Source organism: Pantherophis guttatus, chromosome 4 (assembly GCF_059756535.1).
Source record: "Pantherophis guttatus breed Tessera chromosome 4, ASM5975653v1, whole genome shotgun sequence".
Lineage (NCBI taxonomy): Eukaryota > Metazoa > Chordata > Lepidosauria > Squamata > Colubridae > Pantherophis > Pantherophis guttatus.
Genome location: NC_142066.1, coordinates 70,415,634 through 70,443,084, shown reverse-complemented (window position 1 = coordinate 70,443,084; position 27,451 = coordinate 70,415,634). Strand labels below are relative to the sequence as shown.

The 27,451-nt window shown below is 38.8% G+C and overlaps 1 protein-coding gene and 1 long non-coding RNA gene across 4 annotated transcripts in view; both read left to right on the top strand.

Moving 5' to 3' along the window:
* Positions 1-27,451, top strand: part of CNTNAP2 (contactin associated protein 2) — a 1,550,102-nt gene that overhangs the window by 856,657 nt on the left and 665,994 nt on the right. The window lies entirely within an intron of this gene.
* LOC117664974 (uncharacterized) lies at positions 10,801-14,430 on the top strand. Its single transcript, XR_009622607.2, has 2 exons — positions 10,801-10,891; positions 14,239-14,430. It is a non-coding gene; the product is annotated as an uncharacterized LOC117664974 (long non-coding RNA).

Genomic DNA, 27,451 nt, shown 5'->3' with positions numbered 1-27,451 from the left:
TAAGAGGTCCCGACTCAAGAGAAATTAATATCCAAAATTATGGAATGCGCTGAGATGGATAAACTTACCAAGGAGATCCAAGGAAAAAAAGAATCTGAATATTATCTGGTCTGGCAAAAATGGTATAAATGGTTAGAGGGAAGTGGAAAAAAAAGAGAAGAAGAAAGAAAGAAAAATTAAATAAAAGAAAAGATATCAATAGAGTAAAATAAATTTTTACATCAAATGAAATTTAAGAAAGAGACACGAGATATCAATAAAATAATATCATTATATAAGGTGAGAGAAATATTGTATATTGAAGAATATAGGATATTGATATTGTAACAATTCAGATATTATAGGTAGATGTTATAAAAATGATGTTTGTTGTAAATTGTTTTATTTGCATTTATAAATGTATTATGTGGTTTCTTAAATTAATAAAAATTTTAAAAATTAAAAAAAAATGGGCTTCACGATATGATATTCCATAGTTTAATCTTTCCAATACAAACGCTTGCCTTACAAACAGTAATAATCAGCAAAATTGGTAGCACATTACTCTCCTTTAACAATATTGCTTCCACCTGTACTTCAAATGAGCTATTTGATCCCACCTGGTAATGATGTTAGTCCCAGCTTCAAATCCAAGTTAGGAATATTTTTCTCATTCTCACTAGGATAATAATAATATGCCACCCATGATATCGTTTGAAGTAGAATCACTATGACAACAATAATTTACAATTATTGAACATACTTAAGCAATGGCTAATAGCTAACATATGTTGGACGCAACATATTCCTAGTTCATTCAATCAATGGAAAGTAGTAATATTCATTCTATTGCTGCTACTGCTGCTACTCAGTATTACAATGTATCTCAATCAAATGAAGGAAATAGATGATTCTGTTTACAAGAAGAGAGAAAAATATCCAACCAAAGCATAGTAAGAGCCAGTTTGTGTTTTTGATTTAATGTGGAAGAAGGTTTATCAGCCAAATACCAGGAAAAATTTGAACAAGGAAAGAGCTAGAAGAAATAGGACTGCAGATAATGTTTTGACAATTACGGTATATGAAAATATAACATTCTTGTCACTAGATTGTGTGTGTGGAGGTTGTAGATTTTTACTTGTAAATTGCACTTTTCGTAATTGTAAATTAAAATTAAATTAAATTTTAAATCTTCACAAAATTGTCAGAATTCTTATTCCTCTCTTTAAAAAAGATAACTTATTAAGGCAACTTATTAAGGCAGAAAGCAAGAATTAATATTAAACTGCTTCAAGACGCTAGGATTAGAGGTGGTTTTGGTCTACCAAATTGGGAACTTTATCACCAAGCGGCGATAACTAAGATTAAATAATGGATTCTACTAAGAAATATAAGACTATTGACTTTGGAAGGACATGATTTGCAACTAGGTTGGCATGCTTTCTTATGGTACGGGGAAAATAGGATACATGGATACTTCCAGAGACACTCTGCAAGAAACGGCTTGTTAACAGTATGGGAGAGAGTGAAAGAGAAACATTATATGGAAATACCAATGTGACTTTCAACAATAGAAGCTTGACACATCCAAATATGATAAACATGGACAATATTGTTAGATATAAGGACATTTTAACAGAGAAGGGAGAACTAAAACAGAAACAAGATTTAGAAAAACAAGGGATTGAGATTGATTGGTATACATGAGTGCAGATACAATCAAGATACGATAAAGATTTGAAGCTATGGTCTTAATTTGGGGGAATCAGAGTTGGATCAGATAATGACTGGAAAGGATGAAAAATGATTAAAAAGTTGTATAATTATCTATTGCAGATTAGATTAAAAGATGAAGAAGTAAAAGAAACAATGATAACATGGACGAAAAACTTTAGTTATGCAATAGAATTAGAGAAATGGCAACAACTATGGGAAAGGAATTATAAATTGACTATGGCAATTGCATATAAAGAAAATTGATATAAAATGTTTTATAGATGGCAAATGCCACCATAAAGACTAGCAAAATGTTTAAAGATAAACCAGCTAAATGCTGGAAATATTTGCATCTGCCGGGATCATATTATTATATGTGGTGGTCATGTACGGAAGCAAAAACTATTGCTAGAATACAGACATGGCTAGAGGAAATGTTACATAAACCTATAGAATTAAAACCAGAGATTTTTCTATTGGGTATTTTGCCAAGAAGATATAGCAAAGAAGAAGTGTATTTAATTATACATATAATAATAGCAGCAAGAATTGCATTTGCACAAAATTGGAAGACAGAAAAAATCCCATCAGAAGGTGAAGTAATAAAAAAGATTTTAGACTGTGCAGAAATGAACAGATTAACGCTAAGAATAAAAGATAAAGAGGAATTGGTGTATTTCAAGACCTGGGAAAGATTCTATGTATGGATAGAAAAGAAATATGAATAAAAGTTGATAGATAAATGATATAGATAATAGAAAGTTAAATGAGGGATAAGACAAAAAAGAAAAAGAAATAGAAACTCAGATGACACTAGAGTAAATAGAAAAGGGGGATGGAGGAGGAAGAAAGAAGATTATAAATATAAATGTACAATTATGAAATGATAGATTGGGTAAAATGGGAAAGAAATTGAAAAGAAAGTATACCGTATTTTTCGGAGTATAAGTCGCACTGGAGTATAAGACACACCTTAATTTTGGGGGAGGAAAAAAAGAAAAAAAGAATTCCGCCTCTGCCTACCAGCATCAGGATCAGTGGCATCCTCACTTCCATTTGGATTTTGATAACACATAGCACAGATCTTTAAAACATATCCTATCTATTTAACCGGACTGGGTAGGGTGGGGTGGGGGATGATTTTCATGGGGGCAATTATCTCAGGGGGTTAAGGAGAAGTCTGCTGCTATAGGGGGTGGGGATCTCCAGTCCTCGCACAAGTTATGAAGGCAGCCGTCAGAACTGCTGGAGTTGCTTCCAGGCAGATCCTGGGAGAACTCGGAGCTCTCAGTGGCTAAAGAGGAAGAAGAAAACTCTGGGCACATTGAGAACACACACTCTCTTGTTGCTGGAAGAAGGGGAGAAGGGCTGCTTCTCCTGCAGTCTCCCCCACCCGCCATCCTTGAACCTTGTTCCTACACTCCTTCCTCCTCAGTCACCTTCTCCTCCCAAATGGTCTTCATGCCCAGAGGGACTCTAGCCGCAGTTGAGGTTGGTTCCCCTCCCCTTGCTCTCTTAAACTGAACTGCACTGAGCAGTTGGGGGGGAGCAGTGTGAAAGAGAAATGTCTCAGCTCCCCACAGCCACTTGGCATTTTGACCACCCGAAACGAATCAGCTGCTTTCTCCCAGGATCATTTATCAATGAGTCAGAAAAGCAGTGCAGTTCAGTTTAAGAAAGAAAGGGGAGGGGGGAACCAACTTCAACCTTCTTCCAGCAACAGGAGAATGTGCTTTCTCAACGTGCCCAGAGTTTTCTTCTTCCCCTTTAGCCACTAAGAAGGAGGAGGGCACGCAACTCTGCAAATTGCATTGGAGAATCGGGAAGGAAAATGCCGGAAAATGCGATGCATGGAGGCAATGGTTTTGCAAAGCGGGCGCTTCTGTGTGGAGAGGTGTAAGGCAAGGTGCTCACCACCCAGACTGCCCCTTCTCCAGACTACCCAGGCTGAGGGCAGTCAGCTTCTGCTCCTGCCCAGGAGACGGATCTGGCCAGGAGGGAAGAGAAAGTGAGATTGCAGAAAAGGAGAAGGAGGGTGGGCGGCTTTGCGAATTGCTTCGGGGAATTGGGGAGGAATTGCCGGAAAACGTGATGCCTCCATGCATCACATTTTCCGGCATTTTTCTCCCCAATTCCCCAAAGCAATTCACAAAGCCGCCCACCCTCCTCCTCCTCCTTTTCTGCAGTCTCACTTTCTCTTCTCTCCTGGCCAGATTCGTCTCCCGGGCCAGGAGCAGAAGCTGACCGCCCTCAGCCTGGGTTGTCTGGAGAAGGGGCAAGCACCTTGCCTTACACCTCTCATGCAGAAGAACCCACTTCGCAAGAGCATAGCCTCCATGCATTGTGTTTTCTGGCGTTTTCCTCCCCGATTCCCCGTTGCAATTTGTACAGTCGCACGCCCTTATGAAAATGTGGCCATGGCAGTTTTCAGCAGGATCCAAGCAGCACCCTAACCGTTTCCGCCACCCATCTCCCAGCGTGCAACATTGCTTATTTTTGGCAATGTGAGGATCTTCACCGCCTGAAACCGCCAGAAAATGCGACACACAGAGGCCGACAATTTCCCAAGGGTGGGGGCCAGCGGGTGGGTGTGGCTACATTCAGAGTATAAGACACACCCAGATTTTCACCCCCTTTTTGGGGGTAAAAAGGTGCGTCTTATACTCCGAAAAATACGATATATTATTAGAAAATTGGAGTTTCTTGGATACCAAATAAGGGAAATATTGCACAACAAAGGAGAAAGAAAGGAGAGAGGAGTAGAGGGATAGAGGAGGAGAAGGAGGGAGAGGAATGGAAGAAAGGGAAAGGAGAGGAAGAAAGGATAGGGGACAAGAGCAGGAGAAAAGGAATTGGGGAAAGAGAGAAGGAATGGGAGAGAGGAAGGGGAAGGAGACGAGAGGAGAGGAGGAGGAGGAGGAGGAGGAAGAAAGCAGAAGAGGAGAAGAGGGGGAAGTCCCAATAGGTCATGTGATGCCACCGTGATGACGTGAGTTTGACACCCTTGGATTAGACGATTGAAGAATTTTCAGTTTAACAATTCTGATTGGTTGGGTGAAAAATTCTTGCAAGTTTTTTTCTCATGTCAGAATATATTCAAACACACTAGCTATATAGATACATTGCTTATTTTGTGATATAATAATTGTTTAATCAAGTTGAAATTTCTCAGTATAGTCATAAAGTTATTTTTAAATAATTCTTTTTAACAGCTGACATATTTATTTTTACAATTACACCCACCACCCCCACTTTTAAACAGTTTATTTACTTTGATAAATAATTCCTGTCTGATTTCAATAGATTGGGAGCTTTCAATCATTTACAAATAAAGTGACAGGAGTGGTCCATTCAATTATAGACCAATTAGCCTGATTGATATTGTGTTGAAATTGTACACTAAATATCTATAGTAAAAGATTGAGCACTGGGTAATTGAAAAAGGCTTGTTAGCAAAAGACCAACTGGTATTATGCCTGAGTGCCGGTTTTATTGATAAAAGCTTCATTTTACATCATCTATCTATGTCATAAAAGAAAAAATAGTTAAAGAGAATAATCTGTTCACAACATTTATAATTCTCATTGAAATAAACAGGGACATTGGAAGAAACTTATGGCCTTGTATATGGAACACAATATCTTTTATCTAATTCATGTCTGCCTTTGACTTTCTGCCATGCTAAAGAAGGAGACAGCTTTTATTGAAGTCTGACTAAAACAAAGGTGCTGTGGTTTTGGAAAGAAAATGACCAATATTTGCTGGTTTGTTTTCTCTATTGTTCTGTTGTAGAAATGAAGAACTGAAGCACATTCCTGGGTCAGACAGATCCGTTTATTTGCGCAAAGATTCAGGGCTTTGTTTGAAAGTTGCAACCTGAATGAATATTGGTCATTTTTCTATTACTTAAATATGTTTTCAAGACAAAGAGTCCCATGAGCCTTTTCCGGCTTCCATATATGGTTACATTAAAAATACATTTCACTTACATTACACTTTACTAATTATCAAACCATTACATGCTACTTAATACAATTATTTTGGCTATACATTTTCACTACTTCATGATTTAACCATTATACCTTAACTAACCCATCACTTCATGTTTTACAACTGTTCCTTAAAAGTGTAAATGCAGAAATTATGACTATACTTTTAAAACAATAAATAACTTTTTGCATCCCCTGTATCCGTCCAGATGTTCACAGTTGATTCTGTTAAGATGTATAGAATCAGAGAGTTGGACACAGGGCCATAGGTCAAGTGATTAGGGGGACATCCATGAACTAATTGCTCAGTTCTATTCACCAAACTCCATTCTTACTTTTTCTGCTGGATGACAGCTGAGCCTTATCAGAAGATATATTTGACTAATAAGGCAGTCCAGCTGCTTTTAGCCAGCACGTATCTTTAAGTGAATAGATGAGCTCATTCAAAGGTTGCTTAGAGTTCATAGGATTTGATCTGACTTTATATACCTGACTTGGAATGATTATTTCTTTTATTCACCTTTTATCTTCTCTTATTTATCCTGATGCCATCTCATATTCCCCCCTTATGGAAGTTTTTCCATGCATAAACTTTCATTACTGCTTACACAACATTCAATGTCTTCTAATACACAAAGCTAATATCTACCATTCCACACAATACATAACATATGATTAATCTAAGCAAGATAGTATTCTCTCCATTCTTTTCCAGACCCCATTTCAACATATGTGTCTGTATCCTGAGCTTTTTCTTCCATCAGGCGCTCTGTTAACACGAATGCCTGCTCCTTTTGCATCTCTTTTACTGCTCTGATAGATAGCTGTCTTAGTACAGGGATAACACAAGGAATAAAAACCAAGCCTGCTACAGAACAAATCAACAAAAACAATATTTGCTTAATCCACCCGGACCCAGGCACCCAAGAAAACCACATGTCCGATGTGTGTAATCTTTGACCTATCTTGGATGCCCTATCCTGTAAATCCTTGGCAATTCCTCTGACCACACCTGATTTATTCATGTAGAAGCAACAATCTTCTCCCAGAAATAAACACACACCTCCTCTTTCTGCGGTTAGGAGGTCTAAGGCACGTCGGTTTTGTAAGACCACTGCAGCCAATGAGTCTATTTGATCTTGGACCTCTACTATCGTCCCAGCTATCTGATTCAAACTTTCTTGAAATTCCTCGGATAGTTGTTGAAACTGAACTACTGAGTGTGTTAAACCACCTATCCCTGTACCCACTGCAGTTCCTATTCCCATGACTACTAATAGTGGGATTAGGATGGGTACCCGTTTTTGAACATGTCCCATGAGAGGAACAGGGATGGTGTGTTCTCCACTGACAACACCTATTTTAGGAAAAAGGTGTACTAGTGTGCATGTTCCAGTCCAATTTGTTGGTAAACATAAATACGCATTTGTCCCACAATAAAAGAAAACTCCCTTTTCCCCTACACACACACCTATGTTCATGGAGAAAGCATGAGCTCGATGGTCTTTTACATTAGTCCAGACTCCCAAAGTCCCTGCTACAAACATTCCAGCCAGAGGCTGTAATGGGACTTCTAGGGAAGGGTCCCTTTGCTTATCTCTGATGATTGGGCCTTCTAAAAGATATCGGGAGGTACTATTCCCTGGGGGAAAGAGGACACACATGCCAGTGCTGGATCTAATGGAGAGCCAGAGAGGGAAACGAGGGGGTTGAAATGGACTGGGGCACCTTTCCAGGGAGGCATTTCCGGATCCCTTCCATCCTCCCCATCTTGTGATGAAGGCAGTTGGTGGTGGGGAGAAAGAGACCTTATGATGAGATGAGTGATGTGCAGAAGGAAAAAGATCTTTGGTTAGTTTTACATCTATAAGGTCTGTTTTAGGACCAAAGGGAATTTCTGATGGACATTGTTCTTCTGTGAGGGATCCTACAGGCCTACCAGGTTTCTGATATCTCTTTACGCACAGTGAAGGTGTCCCTATGAGTTCCACACCCGTGGCTATCGGGCCAGCAATAGGGAGGCGGCTTTTTCCTAGCCGTTGGAATGCCTTAAAAAAATCTCCTTGTATTGGAGACACTGGTGCTTTATTCCTACTATCTTTTTCAAGGACTATTGTAGCTTTTGTCCTTGCCCAGAGTTGTGGTTTGACAGGAACTGCATGATAAGATGAGGGGCTAGCAGATAAACACAACCAGCATTTTTCACCAAGGTTAGGGTCATACTGATTAACAAGGTCTTGACCCACTTCCAGTATCTTTGATATGTAGTCTCCCCTTCTCAGTTGTTGCATGGGCCCATTCTCCTTTTCTATTCCCCCCGGTACTGGGATTGTTAGACTCTTGACTTTAGGTTTAGGAGTGGGTTTGGGTCTAAGGCTCCCTCCCCACCTTATGATACCACGCTGTTGGCGGGAGCGGACTTTATCCAAAGGGTCCCCATTCAGTGTTGTGATGCTGTTGTTTCCCCTAGGATTTTTGACATCTTCAATTCCTTCTACAGGGACAAGGGGAATTTCTTGAACATCCACACAACATGGGGAACTACTGTTCAAGTTAGCATCACTCACTAGACCCTTGGCTAATAGTACCCACAACCCCAAATAAATCATCATGACTTTATTCCCACACCCACAGGGCCTTTAAGAGCGCAAGACCCAAATTTTACACGTTCACCAAGTCCGGAAGATCTGTAGAAGTGTATGTAACTTGGGTGAGGTCAATTTCAGGTGGATCCCTGGGTTTCCCACAGAGCAAGTCCTTGTACATATAAAACAATACTCCCAGAAGTACTAAACCAGTGATGACCCAGAGTCCCCACACCCAATCTTCCCAAACCATGAGTGTGTGTATTTTTTTGATAAATGCTTGCTGAATACTATCACTGTTAATGGGTGTTACATTAAAATTTACAATTGTGGAATGTTGTCTTTCTCCGTTCCAAGCTTCGGCTGTGCGTAGAGAACCAGCTTCCGGGGTGGTTCAGCAAAGCTTGACGATCACCACCGCGCGTTGCCGGTAGGGCTTAGCAAGATGTCTTCTTGAACCTCAACACCAAGGGCCGGTCAGTTGTTGTCACCTGGTATGTGGCTGGATCACTTTGGTCTGCGGGCTTCAGTCTCGTCCAGTGGATCCAGGACCGTCCTTCCAGGGTCTTAACTGCAAGAGGTGAACACATCACAACAGTATATGGCCCTTTCCATCTAGGTTTTAAAGGCTCATTTTTCCAATGTTTTATCCATACTCTATCTCCTGGTTTGTAGTTGTGACCTGCAGTGGTAATAGGAGGGGGTCTGCATTCCTGCATATAATGCCTCAGTTTGTTGACATGATTGTTGTGCTGTTGTAATTGCAAAAGTAATTTTCTTGCTTCTACCCCCCCTTTTTGCACTAAATCTGGCCAGCCTTGAAAATGATGCTTGAACAAGGCAGGGGGTCTCCCATACAGAAGTTCGAAAGGAGACAGCTGGTATTTGGTTCGAGGAGCTGTTCTGAAAATGTACAAGGCCATGGGGAAAACTTGAAGCCATGGCAAGTGGGTTTCTAAGCACAGTTTTGTAATGATTGCTTTCAATGAGCGATTAGCCCTCTCACATTTCCCGCACGATTGAGGCCGAAATGAACAATGATACCTCCATTTCAGGCCTGCAGCTTCAGCCAAGTGGCGATTTATACGTTGCACAAATTCTGGGCCATTGTCAGAGCTGATGGTAGATGGACATCCAAATCTAGGGATTATTTCCTTTAAAAGAAAGCGTGCTACTTGTATAGCTAACTTATTTCGAGTGGGGAAGGCCTCTATCCATCCAGAGTAAGTGTCAATGAAAATGAGCAACGCTTTATAACCATGGCATTTGGGCATGTCAGTAAAATCCACCATTAAATAGTCCATGGGTAAGTAGGAGATTGGCTGCTGTCCTGGTGGTAAGCGCGGTCCTTGTTTAGCATTCACTTGTGCACACGTAGGACATTGGGAAGTTGCCTTGGCAACCAGACTCTGCAAGTTGGGTATATAGAACGTTGCTTGCAACTGTTGGGCCAAAGCAGTTTTGCCACTATGTGAGGTTTGGTGTGCCTCTGATACTAAAGGCCAAGCAAGCGAAACTGGTACCACTAAGCGATTGTCTGGAAGAGTATACCATCCCCTCACCAAACTGGCTTTCAAATCTCCTTCAGCTTTCTCCTTCTCTACCTGAGTATAGGTGGGATAAGATCTTTCAATGTAGGATTCAACTTCTTGTGCCATATAGAGATAATAATCATTCCTATCCAGAGGCAGGTGTGCTGCCAATTTGGCCTCTCTATCAGCAAATCGATTGCCTTGTGCAACGAGTGTGTCTGCTTTCTGATGCCCCGGACAATGAATGACAGCTAAGGATTTGGGAAGTTGTGCAGCAGAAATCAGTCTTTTAATTAAAGGGGCATGTTGAATTGGTTTGCCTGCAGAATCAGTGAAGCCCCTTTCCTTGTAAATAGCTGCATGTGCTTGAATAGTCAAAAAGGCATATTTACTGTCCGTGTACACATTAATAGTCTTTTCTGTGGCTAATTCTAATGCTCGGATGAGTCCCCACAATTCAGCTGCTTGGGCACTGGTACCCACTGGAAGAGAGGCACTTTCAATAACTGCGTGTTGGCTAACTATAGCATATCCTGCATAACGAGCTCCATTCTCCATAAAGCTTGAGCCATCAGTAAACCATGTAAGCTGAGCATTTGGAAGAGGGGTGTCAGTCAAATCTGGTCTACAGGAATACTGATGATCTAACACATGTAGACAGTTATGCAGCGGAAGGGATGCATCAGGAATTGGCATAAGGGTAGCTGGATTGATTGTAGCACATTGGTGAAGACTTATCTGGGGGTTTTCTAACAGCAGAGCCTGATATTTATGCAATCTCTGGTTACTTATCCACAAGTGTCCTTTGTTTTCTAGGATTATTTGCAACTCATGGGATGTATAGACTGCTACTTCTGAGGTAAAAGTCAGTTTGTTTGTGTCTCTCATAAGTTCTGCCACAGCGGCCAAAATTTTAAGACAGTGTGGCCAGCCTTGAGCCGGGCTGTCCAATTGTTTGGATAAGTAAGCCACTGGCCGTTGCCATGATCCTTGCTGTTGAGTTAATACCCCTATTGCCACATTCTGACGGACATCCACATAAAGACGAAAGGATTTGGAAAGGTCTGGCAACCCTAAAGCTGGAGAGGATGTAAGTGCTTCTTTTAAATGACTTAATGCATTTGTTTGTTCTTTGCCCCATTCAAACGGGTCTGTTTCTGCTCCCCGGGTTGAAGCATACAGGGGTTTGGCAAGTAAGGCAAAATTAGGAATCCACAAGCGACAAAAGCCCATGACTCTCAAAATGCCTCGCAGTTCTTTTCGATTTTTCGGCGGGGGCAGCTGCAAGATTGCCTGTTTCCTAGGTAATCCTAAATTTCTCTGACCTTGAGATAGCATGTATCCCAAATACGTAACCTCTTTCTTTACTAATTGAGCCTTTTTTCTTGAAGCTCTATATCCACAGTCTTTCAGTAATTCAAGGAGGGTTTGGGTATTTTTGAAACAGTTATCCTGAGTGGTTCCTGTTACTAACACATCATCTACATATTGAAGGAGACAGTTCCCTTCCTGAACAGGTTGGAAGTATTGCAAGTCCTGAGCCAAGGCGTGCCCAAAAAGGGTAGGAGAATTCTTAAAGCCTTGGGGTAATCTGGTCCAGGTATACTGGCAATGTCTACGCAATTTAGAGTCTTTCCATTCAAAGGCAAACAAGTCTTGGCTATCAGGATGTAAGGGTATAGTGAAGAAAGCGTCTTTTAGGTCTATGACGGAAAACCACGCGGCTGAAGGAGGGATGGTCCCCAGCAAAACGTAGGGATTAGGCACTATCGCGTGTAGCATGACCACGGCATTGTTAATTAACCTTAAATCTTGCGCAGGTCTCCACCCCCCATCTGGGTTTTTTATGGGCAAAATTGCTGTATTCCATGGGGATTGAGTTTGTCTAAGTATCCCAGCAGCTAAGTATTTGTCAATTAAAACTCGAATGGCTTCTGCCGCTTCTTGAGGAACATAATACTGAGGTACTCTGATGGGCTTGTATCCTAATTTCAGTTTAACTTCTACTGGGGAGGCAAATTTTGCTAGCCCAGGGGGGTTATCTTCTGCCCACAGAGTAGGAACATTAAATTCTTTCCATAAACTTTCCTGAGTTGATTCTTGCATTAACATTAATCGCCAAGTTTCTTCCACTGGATGTGACACTGTTAAATACTGTCCATTTTCATTAAAGGACATGGTGGCTCTTAATTTAAAAAGTAGATCTCTTCCTAATAGAAGAACTGGGCATTCAGGCATATACAAGAATTGGTGTTCTACTAGGCCATTCCCAACCTTGCATTTAACTGGTTTCAGGAGGCTGTGTGTGGCTGGGGTGCCTAACACTCCTTGGACTCTGACTTTTTCCTTTGACAAAGGGGCTACTTGTTTATTAACTACTGATCGGCTGGCTCCGGTATTAATCATCATGCGGACTTGACGTCCTCCCAGCCATAAATCCATCATGGGCTCCGGGGGTGGGTCCGTGGGGCCCTGGCCTCTTCAGTCATCCCATTCCATTTCAGCCAGGCCGATTACTTCCTCATTCCGGTGTGACTGGCTGGGTGGAATGAATTGCCTGTCAGCCCCCCTTCTTCCTCTGCAATCTCCTCTATTTCCTCTCATCCTTCGTCCTCGAAAGACACCTCTCTGATTTCCTCTCATCATCTGTGATCCACGCCCGTAAGATTCTTCTCTGGATTCCCTTCTTCTACGGGGACATTGTCTTTGCCAATGCCCCTCCTCTTTACAAATTGCACATTGATTGGGTCCCAGAATGACCCGCTCGAGTGCCAGAGCTAACATCTCTGTCTTCTTTCTCTCTTTAGCAGCCTGTCTTTTTTCCTCTTCTTTCTCTCTGTTCAGATACACCTTTCTAGCCACTTCTAAAAGCTCTGTTGTATTCTTGCCTAGTGCTCCGTCCAAGCGTTGTAATTTCTTTCTAATGTCTGGAGCACTCTGGCTAATAAAACGTTCATTTAACATAAATCTATTTGCTGGATCTTCTATGGGTATTCCCGTATTTATTTTATAAGATTCTACTAATCTGGTTAGAAAACTTTCAGGACTTTCATCTCTTTCTTGAAATATTGTTGCAGTCTTAGCTTAATTAACAGGACCCTTTGCAGCTTCTCTTAAACTGTTTAAGCACAAGAGGCGGTAATCATGTAATTGAGTTAAATGCTGAGCATTGTTTGCGTCCCACTGGGGGTCATTTTCAGCCCTCGCTCTTGTCTTGTCAGCTGCCTGATTCATATCAGGAAACATACAAGTTAATACCTTTTCTTTAGCAATCTTGAATTTTTCTCTATCTTCCATGGAGAGTAAGGTATTTAACAGTTGTTGAATATCTCCCCAGGTGGGCTTATGAGTTTGCATAATGGTGTTAAAAAGGTCTATAATTTCATATGGCTTTCGGCTAAACGGCCCATACTGTTGCTTCCAGTTAAGCAGGTCTGTAGTTGTAAATGGCTGGTACTGGAACAATGAACGAATGGCAGGGGGCCCTTGACCATTCATTTCATGAGTTAACATCTCCCTTAAGGGGGCCAGCGTTTCTGCTTTCTTAAGACTGGTTTGACTTCTAGTTCTGGAGCTTATAGGTTGAGATTCTCCATCTGTTTCTTCCCCTTCACTTTTGACTTCTCTTTTGACTTGCAAATGACACTTTTGAGGTTGAATAGTTTTTGGCGTTTCATTTGCTGGCAGTGGTGGGGAAAGGTTTTGTCCTGGAGGTATGGGATGAGGGGGAGCATAAGGGGGAGGGCGACTAACTTCTTCTTCTTCCTCCTGACTGAAAACTTTGTTTTTAGATATCTTTCTGTGGGTTTTATTTTTCTCTTTCATCAGGCACACTTTCACACACTCCTGCTGACATTTCTTAAGCCATGGGGGAGCTGCCTTTTGAGCAATCTGCCACTGGTCTATGTATTGAAACTGGTCCCAATGGCCCTCCCGAGTAATGACCCGATGTGCCTTGGATATCACTATTGGGTCCACTGACCCTTCTTCTGACCACCCTATGCCAAGAGCTGGCCATGTTTCTTTACATAACTTCTCCAAGGTTTCGGGATTACACTGGGAGTCACCATAAGTTCCACTGTAGGCACTTTTGAAATTGGCTAACATACACTGCAACAGTGTCCGTGGGACACGGCTGTTTACCACCCCCATCCTAACAACACTACCACTGGCCCAAGACACTGGACGTTCCAACAGTCGTCTATGGGAACCGCAATGGTTTAACCACCCACGCCAAAGAAATTCCTCACTGGGAGCTTTAGGACGACACCTTGCTCCCTGGGGGGTTAATCACGCCCCCCCCTTCCACCCAAAAGGGGTAGGTAACCTCTTTACTTATACTTGCCTGATGCTTTTCTTGTCCTGGTGGCCACCTGTGGAAAGGTACGGATCTGGTCTGACCTGAGGATCCTTGACTGGTCTGCTTCTTCACAGCAGGGCTCACGGCGTCTTCTCAGCGAAAGATTCTTTTAGACTTCAATGGAGTCTTTGTGGCCGGCCTGTGAACGTTTCCCTGGAAAGGCGTCGAATCCTGCCGGGAGCAGCCGTCAGGCAGAACAAGTGTCTTTGTTCCTCAGTCCCTTCGTGGTAACGCCAGAAAATGTTGTAGAAATAAAGAACTGAAGCACATTCCTGGGTCAGACAGATCCGTTTATTTGCGCAAAGATTCAGGGCTTTGTTTGAAAGTTGCAACCTGAATGAATATTGGTCATTTTTCTATTACTTAAATATGTTTTCAAGACAAAGAGTCCCATGAGCCTTTTCCGGCTTCCATATATGGTTACATTAAAAATACATTTCACTTACATTACACTTTACTAATTATCAAACCATTACATGCTACTTAATGCAATTATTTTGGCTATACATTTTCACTACTTCATGATTTAACCATTATACCTTAACTAACCCATCACTTCATGTTTTACAACTGTTCCTTAAAAGCTGTAATGTGTAAATGCAGAAATTATGACTATACTTTTAAAACAATAAATAACTTTTTGCATCCCCTGTATCCGTCCAGATGTTCACAGTTGATTCTGTTAAGATGTATAGAATCAGAGAGTTGGACACAGGGCCATAGGTCAAGTGATTAGGGGGACATCCATGAACTAATTGCTCAGTTCTATTCACCAAACTCCATTCTTACTTTTTCTGCTGGATGACAGCTGAGCCTTATCAGAAGATATATTTGACTAATAAGGCAGTCCAGCTGCTTTTAGCCAGCACGTATCTTTAAGTGAATAGATGAGCTCATTCAAAGGTTGCTTAGAGTTCATAGGATTTGATCTGACTTTATATACCTGATTTGGAATGATTATTTCTTTTATTTACCTTTTATCTTCTCTTATTTATCCTGATGCCATCTCAGTTCAGCTATTGGAGTGTGATGATCAGGTAAAATAACATGCCTCACTTTGGAGGAAAACATATATCATTCACAAAAGTTTAGTTAAAGACATGTTTCAGGAGATTACCATAATCTGTTCTGCAGAAATGACATCTTATTTAAATAAAATCAAATGGGAAAATGCCTCACAACATTGCATTTATTTTGAAACCTAATTCATGGGTTTTTGACATTTACTTTATCTGGTAATTTTTTGATTATACTTACTGGGCACCATTTAGCAATTATTGCTCAAACTCAAAAATGAATCAGACTACTTAATTAAATATTCAGTGTTAGATGGAAGATAAGTAATCAGAGTTATTAACTGAAATCACTTGTACCTAAAAAATTTATCACAATGATGCCAATACTATATGCACTTTATGTCTATATTTTATAGTGTCACATATCCATTACCGTCTCCTAATTTAAAAAATTCTTAGCACACTGTTGGTCTAGTCACACTATTGGTCTAGTCAGCTGAATTTTTCAAAATCTGGAATAGTGAGAACTAGATTTTTCACAAAGTTTCCCAGTATAAGGCAAGAAAAAGATTGAACAAATGTATAATTAACATATGCAACCTCCTCTCCAAAAGATCTATGTCACAAAAGGATAGGATCATATGTTCATTGTAAGTTATACAACAAAGTATATGAATTATACTTTGCCCTTGTCACCTCCCACCTGGACTATTGCAACGCTCTCTACATGGGGCTCCCCTTGAGGAGCACCCGGAGGCTCCAACTGGCGCAGAGTGCGGCTGCGCGGGTGGTAATGGGAGCGACATGGCGTTCCCATGTAACACCACTCCTGCGCGAGCTGCACTGGCTCCCGGTGGTCTTCCGGGTGTGCTTCAAGGTTCTGGTTACCACCTTTAAAGCGTTCCATGGCTTAGGACCCGGGTACTTGCGGGACCGCCTACTACCACCAATAGCCTCCCACCGGCCGGTACGCTCCCATAGAGAGGGGCTCCTCCGGGTGCCGTCAGCCAAACAATGCCGACTGGCGGCCCCCAGGGGGAGAGCCTTCTCTGTGGGGGCACCTACTATCTGGAACGAGCTCCCCCCAGAGATACGGAGGATCCCGGATCTGCGCACCTTCCGCCGCGCCTTAAAGACCTTACTATTTCACCAGGCCGGCCTGGCCTAATTTTCCCCCTCTTTTATAAAAGATTTTTAAAAATTTTAAATATCTTTTGTATTTTATATATTCAATTTTAAATTGGTTTTAAAAGTTTGGGGTTTTAAATTTGTCGGGGCCAAAATTATTTAATTTGATTTTATTCTATTTTTAAATTTTGTATTGTATGTGTTTTTATTGTTTGGCTGTGCACCGCCCTGAGTTCTTCGGGAGTAGGGCGGTATAGAAATCTAATAAAATAAATAAATAAATTAATAAATTAATTAAAATATGTATGTTTCCATGTGTAGCATGGCATTCATTCAGACACATTATATCACAGTAGTATAGGACCACTAAATAAAATGATTGCTTTCAAAATGAGGTACTGCTGAAGCAGTCCATTTCTACAAAGTATCTTTTGAATTATACTTCTTGGATAATTGAAAGATTTATCTTAATACAGTCATAGAACTGTAAGCCTTCTGAAACTAGTAACCTTCTAAAACGAGTAATTATGGTTGAAAATATGTTTGAACATTTGGTCAGTTACTGTTATGGTGTAGTGGTTAAAGGCAGCAGACTAGGAAATGGTGTGTTCTAACCTTGTCTTGGCATAAAGCCAGTCACACACACTCAGATTTAAGAAGGAGGCAAAAGGAAAACAGTTTGAAAATGGTGCCAAGGAAACTGCAGACATTTCCCAGGTGTCAAGACTGACATTAAAGCACACAGACACATGTACAAACAAAATATTAGCTTAATTTATTAAGTTTCATTAATTTTTAATGAAATATCAGATAACCACATCTGCATTTTTCATGGTATTTTGGTTAACATTTTGAGAGTCATCAAAATCATACACAATTACAGATGGGAAATACAGATACTTTATAAATTATTACTATATATACTTGTCATTAAACTATCTAGTTGAACCTACTTTTTTGTAGGGTGAATTTTGACACCTACATTCTTCAATTATCCACAAATACATACAGTAATTAAAAGTGATATGTAAGGAATTATTTGTAAAATAAATATTATGATACAGGTAGTCCTCAACTTATAACAGTTGAATCCAGAATTTCTATTGTGAAGTGAGACATTTGTTAAATTAATTTTGTCCCATGTCCTTGCTATAGTTGTTAAGTGAATCACTGCAATGGATAAGTTAGTAACATGTTCATTAAGTTAATATGGTTTCCTCATTGACTTTGTTTGTGAGAAGATTTCAAAAGGTGATCACATGACCTTGGGTCAGGGCAACAGTCATAAATATGAACCAATTGCCAAGCATCTGAATTTTGATCACATGATAATAGGGATGCTGAAAAATGGTCATAATATGATATTCTACCTTAGTTATGTGTCCCTCTTTCCATTTTTTGTACTTATCCTTTTTGTCTTTCAGTTTCTTTGTGTAACCATACTATTTTCTTCTTCGGTTTCTTGTTTTTCTTTTTCAGCGGTATTGTCCTGGGCTTTTATTATCATTTTTTTTTTTAGAGCTTCCCATGCTTCTTGAGTTGTTTTCCCTTTTAGGATTTTTTATCTATGGAATTTTTCTTAGGCTCTCTCTGAGTTTGTCAAAATCAGCTCTTTTAAAGTTTAAGACACTAGTTGGGTTATATTCTATTGCTTGTGTTTGCATTATATCGAATTTCAATATGACATGGTCACTCTTGCCCAAGCTTCCAGCAACTTCAAATCCTTCTATAACTTCTTCTCTATTAATAAGAATTAGGTACAGTATAGCTTATCCTCTAGTTCCCTCCTTTACCTTTGGATAACAAAGTTGTCAGCTGAATTGATTACAAATCTCTTCGATCTTCCACTTGCTGCAAAGTTCTCTCCCAGTTGATATCAGGGTAGTTAAAGTCTCCCATTACTATTATGATGTGTTTCCTACATACATTTGTTAATTGATTAGCAAAGAGTTCTTCTTCTGCTTGGTTGGGTTGCTTGTGTTGCATTGCACCAGTGCTGCCACTCACAGCAAGATGGTCACTTGCACAATGGCACAATGCACCATGCAGCCTCCTGCCATGAGCAGAGGCATCAGCGTGATGAGTCACTCAGTGTCTGGCTGCAAGCGGCCACAAAAGAGCTCAGGCACTGACATGACAGGTGTCAGGGCATGGGAGGCCTGACTGCAGTGGTCCTAAGGTAAGCGGGTAAGACATCCCCCCAAAAGAAGACCTGATGCTTATTTTGGGGTCCAAAAGAACTGGGTCTTATTTTGGGGGAAACACGTTATTTAAGAGTTGAAAAAAAGATTAAAATTTTAAAAAGAATTTTAAAATTCAAAAAAGAAAATTAAAATTAAAAAAATGAATTTAAAAAGTTTTTTTTAAATATATTTTTTAAAGAATTTACAAAAGTTGCTGACCCTTTATGATGTATATGCCCTTCTTTTTTGTTGTAAATATCAAGCTGTTTCTAAGAAATGCTTTGCTCTTAACCCTCTACTTCCTGCCTTGAAATTTATCCCTTTCTTCCCTATCCACAAGTGTTTTGTACCTATCCATTTTCTACTTGCTTTCTTGCCGTTCAATTGCTTGGCCACTGCCGGAATTTTAGGTATGATATGCTGATGTGGGCACTCTGCTCTGCTTAGCTGATCTGTTGCACTGCTCTCAGCTGCTGCTGGTCTGCCACACTGCTGTTAACTGCTGCTGAGAGTGCTGCTGCTTAGCTGGTCCATTTCGCTACTCTCAGCCACTGCTGGTCCACCACACTGCTCTTAGTCACTGCTCTGGGCACTTACTCCTCTGCCACTTAGCTCTGCATGGCTGCTGCTCAAGATCTATGTGTTGCTCACAGCTGCTGGTCTGCTGCCATTTAGCTCTGTTTCACCGCTGCTCAGTGGCCTCTGTTTGCACCACACTGTCTCCATTCAGGCATCAAGCTAGGTCACTGAGCTGACTCCATCTCTCAGCTTGGCGATCTCTCCTTCTCTGAGATGGGCCATCAGTTGGAATACTGGGTTACCTCTCAGCTGGACTTCTCACCTCATTAAAAGGATTTTTTTTTTCAAAATTTTAAAAAAATCTAGAAATTTATTTTCAAAGTTCCCACATTTTAGAAGTTTTTTTAAAAAAATAACAAGTTTTTATTCTTAAATGGTAGTCTTTCAGAATAATGGAGTAACAGCGCTGAAGGGATAAATGGCTGTTCAGTTTCCTCTCAGAAACCTCCAGTGATTGGCACCCACATTCTCTGAAGTCAAGCTGTTTCACTAGTCAAATGTCTACACTGTACCTTTGTTCTAGGAGCTCCAGTTCTCTTTTATTTTCCTCCTGTAGCTAAACTTGATGTTGCCCTCTTGATATATATACTATAACCCACACATTATTGAAAATGACAAAATAAAATTTGAAAAGTAAAACAAAATCTTAGCTTAAAAGAAAAAAATAATATCTCAGCTAAGAGTAAAGAAAATGTCAGTTTGTTAGTGTAAAAAAGATTATACAAACATATATATATATCAATTTTCTTACTTCTTCGTAGGGTTTATATGTGTTTTTCTTCTAGCCAGGTTTTCCCTACGTAGCCAAGGTTTTTTTGTATATATATATACAATATATATATATATATATATATATATATATATATATATATATATATAAAATACAAGTTAGCTCACAAAAATCCAAAAAGTATTTAAAAGTACTTAAACAATTAAAAATATTGTAAAAAAATATTGCAATCTTTGACTATTTGTAATCCATAAAAGAAGGTGGAATGATAATTGTAGTTCAGGACAGGGGTGAAATGCTACCGGTTTGCACCAGTTCAGGCGAACCAGTAGTAATAAAAGCTACCGGTTCATCCAAACTGGTATTTCCAAAGATCAGCTGTGTTCCACGATTTATATTCCCTAAAAAGCAGGAAATCCTGCTTTCTAGCGAATCTAAATCGTGCAGCACAGTTGTTCCCCCCTCATTGTTCTTTTTACTTTCAAATGGCTTCTTTTTCCATGTGAAACGCGTGTTTGGTGCACAGTGTGCATGCTAACTGGTGTGAACTGCACATGCATGTGCAGTGTGCATTTGATGCGCACTGTGTATGCACATGCACAGTGCACTTTGGCACTGCACAGGCAGCAAACTGGTGGCAAGCCATGGAGGATTTCACCACTGGTTCAGGGTAATAAAAGCCCTTACCATCTAGGAAATAAAATTTAAAATCTAGCAGTAAAACTTTACAATAGTTGTAAACAACTTTTTAAAATAATGTCAGTTTTCTCAGAATCATTCAATATATATTAAAAAATGTATTCAATTCATTCATGATTATTTAGTTAGTAAAAACTGGAGTCCTTATAAATATGCATAGTGAAGAAGACAAAGAAAAAAAACAATGTTGCAAACAGATCTGCAAATTAATTGATTATGCAGTCAATATTGAAAACAGTCTGTATTAAGAAAATTTTCTCAGTGCTGAAAAGCTTTCTCAATGCTGATATCTTCTCAATGTCAGAACAAAAGAGATTATAGTCTAACCACAGAATTCACCAGAATAAACTTGGTATCCAAATAAATGTTTGATTTCCAAGATTTCTCTTCTCTCCAAGTCCAGGCTTTTCCTGCCATCACTTCCCCCCCCCCCCCATAGTTGCAATTCTGTGCATGTTTAGGATTTTTTAAAAGGCTTTTAATTAGATTAGTCAGGAGAACCCCACTTCTGCATGTCTGCTCTGTCTGCTCTGTCTGTCAAGGAATTTCTGCTAAATAATGTTCCAGTAGAAACCCTACTCAGACACATTATGCAGATGTTCACAATATTGATAACAAATATTCGTGGTTTATGATAGTTACATACAAAGTAATGTCCAACATACATATTTTTGAGACAGAAAGAGTCTAGACTATCACATCAGTTTTATATAATATTGGCAAACTCAGGAAGATTTTTCCTGAAGCCAGAGATTTGTAAATAATGGTATTCAAAGGGAAATGGAAGATAGGCAATTAACTCTATACTAGGTGAATCATAGTCCCCAGACACTTAAAGTTTATTAAAACAGAAAAAACAGGAGAACATGCCATTGTTTAGCTGTCATAGAAGCAAATATTGCCCATTTATCTTACAATAAAGGGATGTTCCTGCCTTTCACTATAAAAGGACGTTCCTGCCTTTTAGTGTTGTTAGCCAGGGAATAAACAATTACAATGATTTGCTCCATTGCTATCTGGAGAAGGATTTTTTAAATTATGTCCTATTATTATTTCCCATTTCATTTGTTTACCTTCCAATTGGCAATTTCTATTTCATTTTAACAATAATAACTCTGATATATTACTGTAGTAATGATTAGGGCTGAAAAAAATTGGTCTTACTAACTTCTTAATGTCATGCTGTCCCCAGTAATATAGGGGTCAGCATGACATTATCCTATTTATAAAATGTGATGTTCTCAACATTATATGCCACATTATATTTCTGCTGTGAAATATTAGTCTATGCAACAAAGCACATATCCAACAAAAAGTAAGCAAGTATGCATAAATTAGAGCCGCATCCTTTATTAACTCTTATTATTTTTATTATCCTTTGTCCACATGGACGTCCATGTCTTTGTTATGATAAACTGGCACTACAGCATAAACATGTGATACCTCATTATCAAATGAGAGAAAAGTTTCAATCATAAGTGTTGAGGGTAAAACTGCCCTCTGCAAAGTAGTGCAACGGATCAGACAGCGAATAGATACATTGCTTAGCAAAACACACAGATACTGACAGACTCTGAACGTTTAAAGAAAAATAAATAGTCTTTACTTGTAGTAAAACAAACTTGGTTTCTCAAAACAAAGATAACACTTCTTCAGATAATCATGGTTAAACACAAAAATATAGTTTGCTTACAATTCCAGTTCTCTTCAGTAACACAGACACAATTCCTTTCAGCAGCTCAACCTTCTAATAGCAGGAGCAGAAGTGAATGAACTTCCTGCCTTCTTTTATGTCTGCTTGGCACAGCCAATTAGTCATCTTGTAGCAATTAAAGTTACAGAACATAGTTTTCTATATATTATCTACCCAACCGTAGAATAAGCATCCAACAATAAGTACAGTATATGACAATATACATTGTTACAGATTATCATTAATTATTATCAACAAGAGGCAGCATAAGCATAAACAAAAGAAAACATTGGGGTATGGGTTGCAATATATTCTAGGAAAGCATTTATTTGAAAGAAAGGCCTCTAGAGGGCCTTTGCCCGTTATAACCTCTAGAGGGCATTTGAGAATATTGCCTTTTTTAAATAAGCAATAGGCAATAAAGGAAGCATCCCTATGTATATACATAACTATAATTATAGGAAATGAAATAGAATAGAATGAAAAAATAGAATTGTTTTATATATTTTAACAAATCAATCTATCTCTTTCTGTATCTATCTGTCTTATCTACATCTCCACAATTAGATCAACCAAATAAATTTCTTCTATTTCATATCTGACATTATATAATGATAAAGAATAAAATATCAGTGGTCAAAGTGCTGATTGATTTTTATTTTTTACATGATATAGAGACCTAGGGGGGTCTCTTTTTCTTTATGTTCTCTATATCACAGTGGTCTGTGAAAAATGTGGTCTGTTACCAGCTCATTTGAAAACGGTAAATTCTATATTCTGTTTTTATCAGACATGCTAGTCCCGGTATTTGAGTTCCACAGCTATAATCATAACATCTCTGTTAATAAGCTGTTCTTTCTTTGGCAGATCTCATTTATCAGTCTACTCCCTTCTGTAACTCCCAACTACCCCGCCTGCTGCTGCCCTGCTTGCTGCTGCCAAATCTCAGGCCAGCTTGCAATTAGTTCCAAGTGATCCCTGCTAACAGACTCTTGATAGTCAATAAAGGAAGTCCCACTGATTATTCTGTAAAACACTAGTAGCATTGCTGATGAAATGAGAATGGTCTGGCTGCCAACTGTTAGAAAGAAAAAGAAAGAGAAATATTTCAAGGACTTTGACATGTCTTTCACAGTGTTTGTGGGGTCACCAAAATTATAGTTGTGCATAAGTATTTTTAATTGAGGGAAATTCAGTACACATACTGTGTCTGGATGAAAAAATACTGTCTGATCTCCAAGCAACAAAATAAATACTGATTTGAATAATAACATCCTTTGGTATAACTAGTATCAATTATTTTTGCATGGAATTAATTGTGATTTCTCAAACCTGTTCGCTGGGGCTTATCTCCAACAGAGGTTTAGGTAATTTTATGTAGTAATTTTATTAAAGATTATAATTATAATAGTAAAAAATAATAAAAAATTAAGAATAAGGAATAAAAAAGACTAGAAGATTCAAGAAAAAATAGACATTAAGAAAAACAAGAATAAGAAAAACTATATGAAAAAGTTATTTCTTACCTTCATTCCAAATATAAACAATGTTAGTATCCTATTTATCATCTAATCTTAAAATACAAATGATCTTTTCTTCCCATATCCTATCTCTTATCTATAACTAAATAGAGCATTGTCATTTCAGATCTGGGGTCAGCAAAAGTCTATTCAGGGTTACCAGAAAAAACAACATATCTACTTTAACTTTGATCAAATAAAATCTTACTTTAATTTATCCAGATCCTTTGTCCATTTTTAACTTTCTAAATCATCTTCTTGCTGTTTATTACTATATCTGTCTATCTATATATCTGTCTATATCTCTTTCTCTATATCTCTAACTCTATCACTATCTCTCTATCTCTATCATCTCTATCTCTTATATCTGTACATACTGGTACATCGGATAGTCAAAGAGATGTTCAAATTGGATTCAGCATTTTTATCCATCAATTGAATCCTTACCAAGGACCTGGGATAGGCAGATAGCGATATTTGATGGATATTGTTGCACGATTTAAGCTGTTAAATAAAGCTGCCTTTTGCAATTGACTGATGATGAATTTGCCAATGCCAATGATGTTCAAGTGGTGCTCCAAGTGTTTTGGGATTGCAAGGTACCTATCACTATTAGTACTACCTGTATTTTATAAAGTTCTTAAATTTTAGTCAAAACTTTATTTCACTAAGAACTGAAGAAAAAAAGTTAATAAGCAATTTCTGAAAGTGGTTAAAAAAAGAAATATGCAAAGGTGCTGACCACGGTTTGAATGAGATGGCTATTTCTTTGTGTTCAAGAGCATTAAACCTGCCAAATACTGATATTTTGTGATCTCTTCATAAGGAATTGATTTCTGGAGCACTTGTGGATGATCTCATATTCTTTCCTTCTTGAGAGATTCAAATAGCCAATCTATTCATCAATACTTTGTTCATGACTCCTCCTGATTGCATGAACAAGTCCCTGCAGTTAGTAAATTACCGCTTTTTATTTTATTCATTTCTTTACCTATCTTGAAATAGCAATTTTGGAGCCAAGCATCAGTAAAATGAACAACAATATAAAAATACTGTCACCATCCTGCTTAAACTAATTAGCAAAGAAAGAGTCCTGGTTCATTTCTTTTTACAAGAATATATTTTATTGGCAATAAAGCATTTACAGATTAGAGCAGGCAGAATTGTCTGCTAGGCCTCAAAACGTTGCAATTAAGTTTCCTTTTCCCCTGTCCACCCCCTCTGTAATCAGTCACAGTCTTGGTAGTACAGTGGTTTAATGCACCCTGTTATTAACACAGCTGCCTGCAATTACTGCAGGTTCGAATCTTACCAGGCTCAAGGTTGACTCAGCCTTCCATCCTTTCTAAGGTAGGTTAAATGAGGACCCAGTTTGTGGGGGCAATAAGCTGACTTTGTATAAATATACAAAAGTATGAAGGCTATTGCTTAACGCATTGTAAGCCGCCCTGAGTCTCCGGAGAAGGGCGGCATATAAATCAAATCAAAAACAAACAAACAAACAAAAAAAACCCAGTCCAATTGAAAGTTGATTGTTTTGTTCACACCTTTCCCATTGCCACATTCCTTTTGTTGACCTTGTGCTTGATTAGTGCTCCTCACATTAGGGCCAGCTCTGCTCCAAATCCAATCGCTCCCAAATCACCCACATTCCAATACCCCCTTTCCACTTTTGCTATGTCAGGCTGGTAAAATGCAAACCAAAGCAACAGTAGAATGTATGAAACACACGAGGGTACAACACAAATCATCAGTAAGTGGCCCAAAATTTCACAGGCTCAATTAACCTCCCAATTTCAATCCTAAAGTAAGAATTCATGTTTTTAAAGCTTTCCAAATGTGAGAAGAATTGAGTTAATGAAATGTTCTACAAAGCAGATGCATTCTTTGGTTTAAATGTCAATCCAACCTTTCTATTTAATTGTTTTAAATAAAAAAAACTGCATTAAATTAAAATACCTGGACAAGTAACTAATTCAAAGCAAGAATTGGGGGAGGGGCATCCAAAACTTTATTGAGAAGGAAAAAAACTGCAGAAATTCCACATAATTTTTTATTAACTTACATTAACTGTTAATATAAGAATTAACAATCCAGTTAAAATAGATTTTTAGATGTGGTTTTAAAACTAATTAGCTCATTTTTAGGATTCTATAAATAAATAACTAGGATATTTTGTGGAAGGTTTCTTTTATCAGTTCTGAATCTTTGTTAACCAATTTCACTGGATGATTTGTTAAAACTGTATTGTTATAGCCACTCTGAAGGTAATTTCAACCATCCTGTGAAGATGATTACTTGGTTTGATCTACAGTAGTTGGGCTGACATAATTTGCTGTAGATATTAACCCTTCTCTAATGCAGAGACAGAAGAACATACACATATACATTTACCTCCTACATTCCATAGGACAAATATCAAAAAGAAAAGAGAAAGAATAACCTGGATGAGATGAGGGAAAGAAATTTTTATGACAAAAAGAGTTAAAATTCAGCAGACAAACAGCTGCCCTGTCATGGCCAGCTCAGACTCTGATGAAGAAATCAAGCAAACCAAGCAGTTGCAGGGATAGGATAACCAGGAAACACAGCTGCTGGTGATCTCAGAAGATGAAGAGGCAGAACTCCTATCCACTGACACTACATGGGCTCACCATGCAGCAAGAACAGAACAAAGATGTTCTGCAAGTCTCCTCATAAGAAAGGACTCTTGGTCATTCAGATGAGAACACCAGGGTTGCTTCTATTTAAGAACAGCAGCAAATTCAAGCCTCTCCCTTGGCAACAACTGTTCATTTACTGAATTGAAACCTCATGTCTTTATGGACTTGGATTGGATGATGATCCTTCTACAGTGTTTGGACTCTTGCACTTTGCTTGATATATCTCTGCTGTTTTGGATTTGGAAGCCTCAAGTATACAACCACCTCTCTGTGTATTTGTGGGTGAGAATAATATCTGCATGGGTATCCATGGTTTCCAGCTATAGTCACTGGCATTTCTAGCATTTTTGTTTTGTTTTCACCAGCATTTTCTATACATTTCCCAAAGGGGAAAACGGATCATTCATTTGAGTTAATTTCAATCTATAATTTCAAACACCGTAGATGCTAAGGTATTTGTTTTTTTCACCCAAATAGTTTGGATTATATAATGTTATTTTTACTTCGCATATTGTCAAATAATGATCTTGGTGGTTTATCTTTATTAACATGCAATAGATATCATCAAAGGTCACTTTCTTCTTCCCTACCCTTATACTGGTAACACTTATGGTTTTACTTTTGGGCCAAGAGAACTGCAGAATATTTAGTTTATGATCATAATTGTAATTGCTATGATATGATAGCAAATTAATGAGGCCATATGACTAATTTGAAGATCAATATCTTTTTCCAGGTAACTGTGAGGTCAAATGATGCAGCCCACAATGAAATCGAGTTTGACACTCCTGATCTAAGAGAAGAGCTGTAGCTAAGTAGTGGTGTGCATTCTGTACATGCAGAAATATTAAGGTCCAATCACTAGTGCCTCTAGATTCTGCTGAAAAGCACTTTTGTCTTACACCTGAGAAATTGATCTCAGTCAACATATCCAGTTAGTGGCCTGATCTGGTCTTGGCAGCTTCCTTTCCCTGTTAAAAGTGTGGAGGGGGGGGTTGTTTGTTTGTTTTGCCCTTACAGGAAGCTTCTGCAACCATTTGGTTTTGTTTTTTCCCCTGGAACACAAAGAAATTTTATCA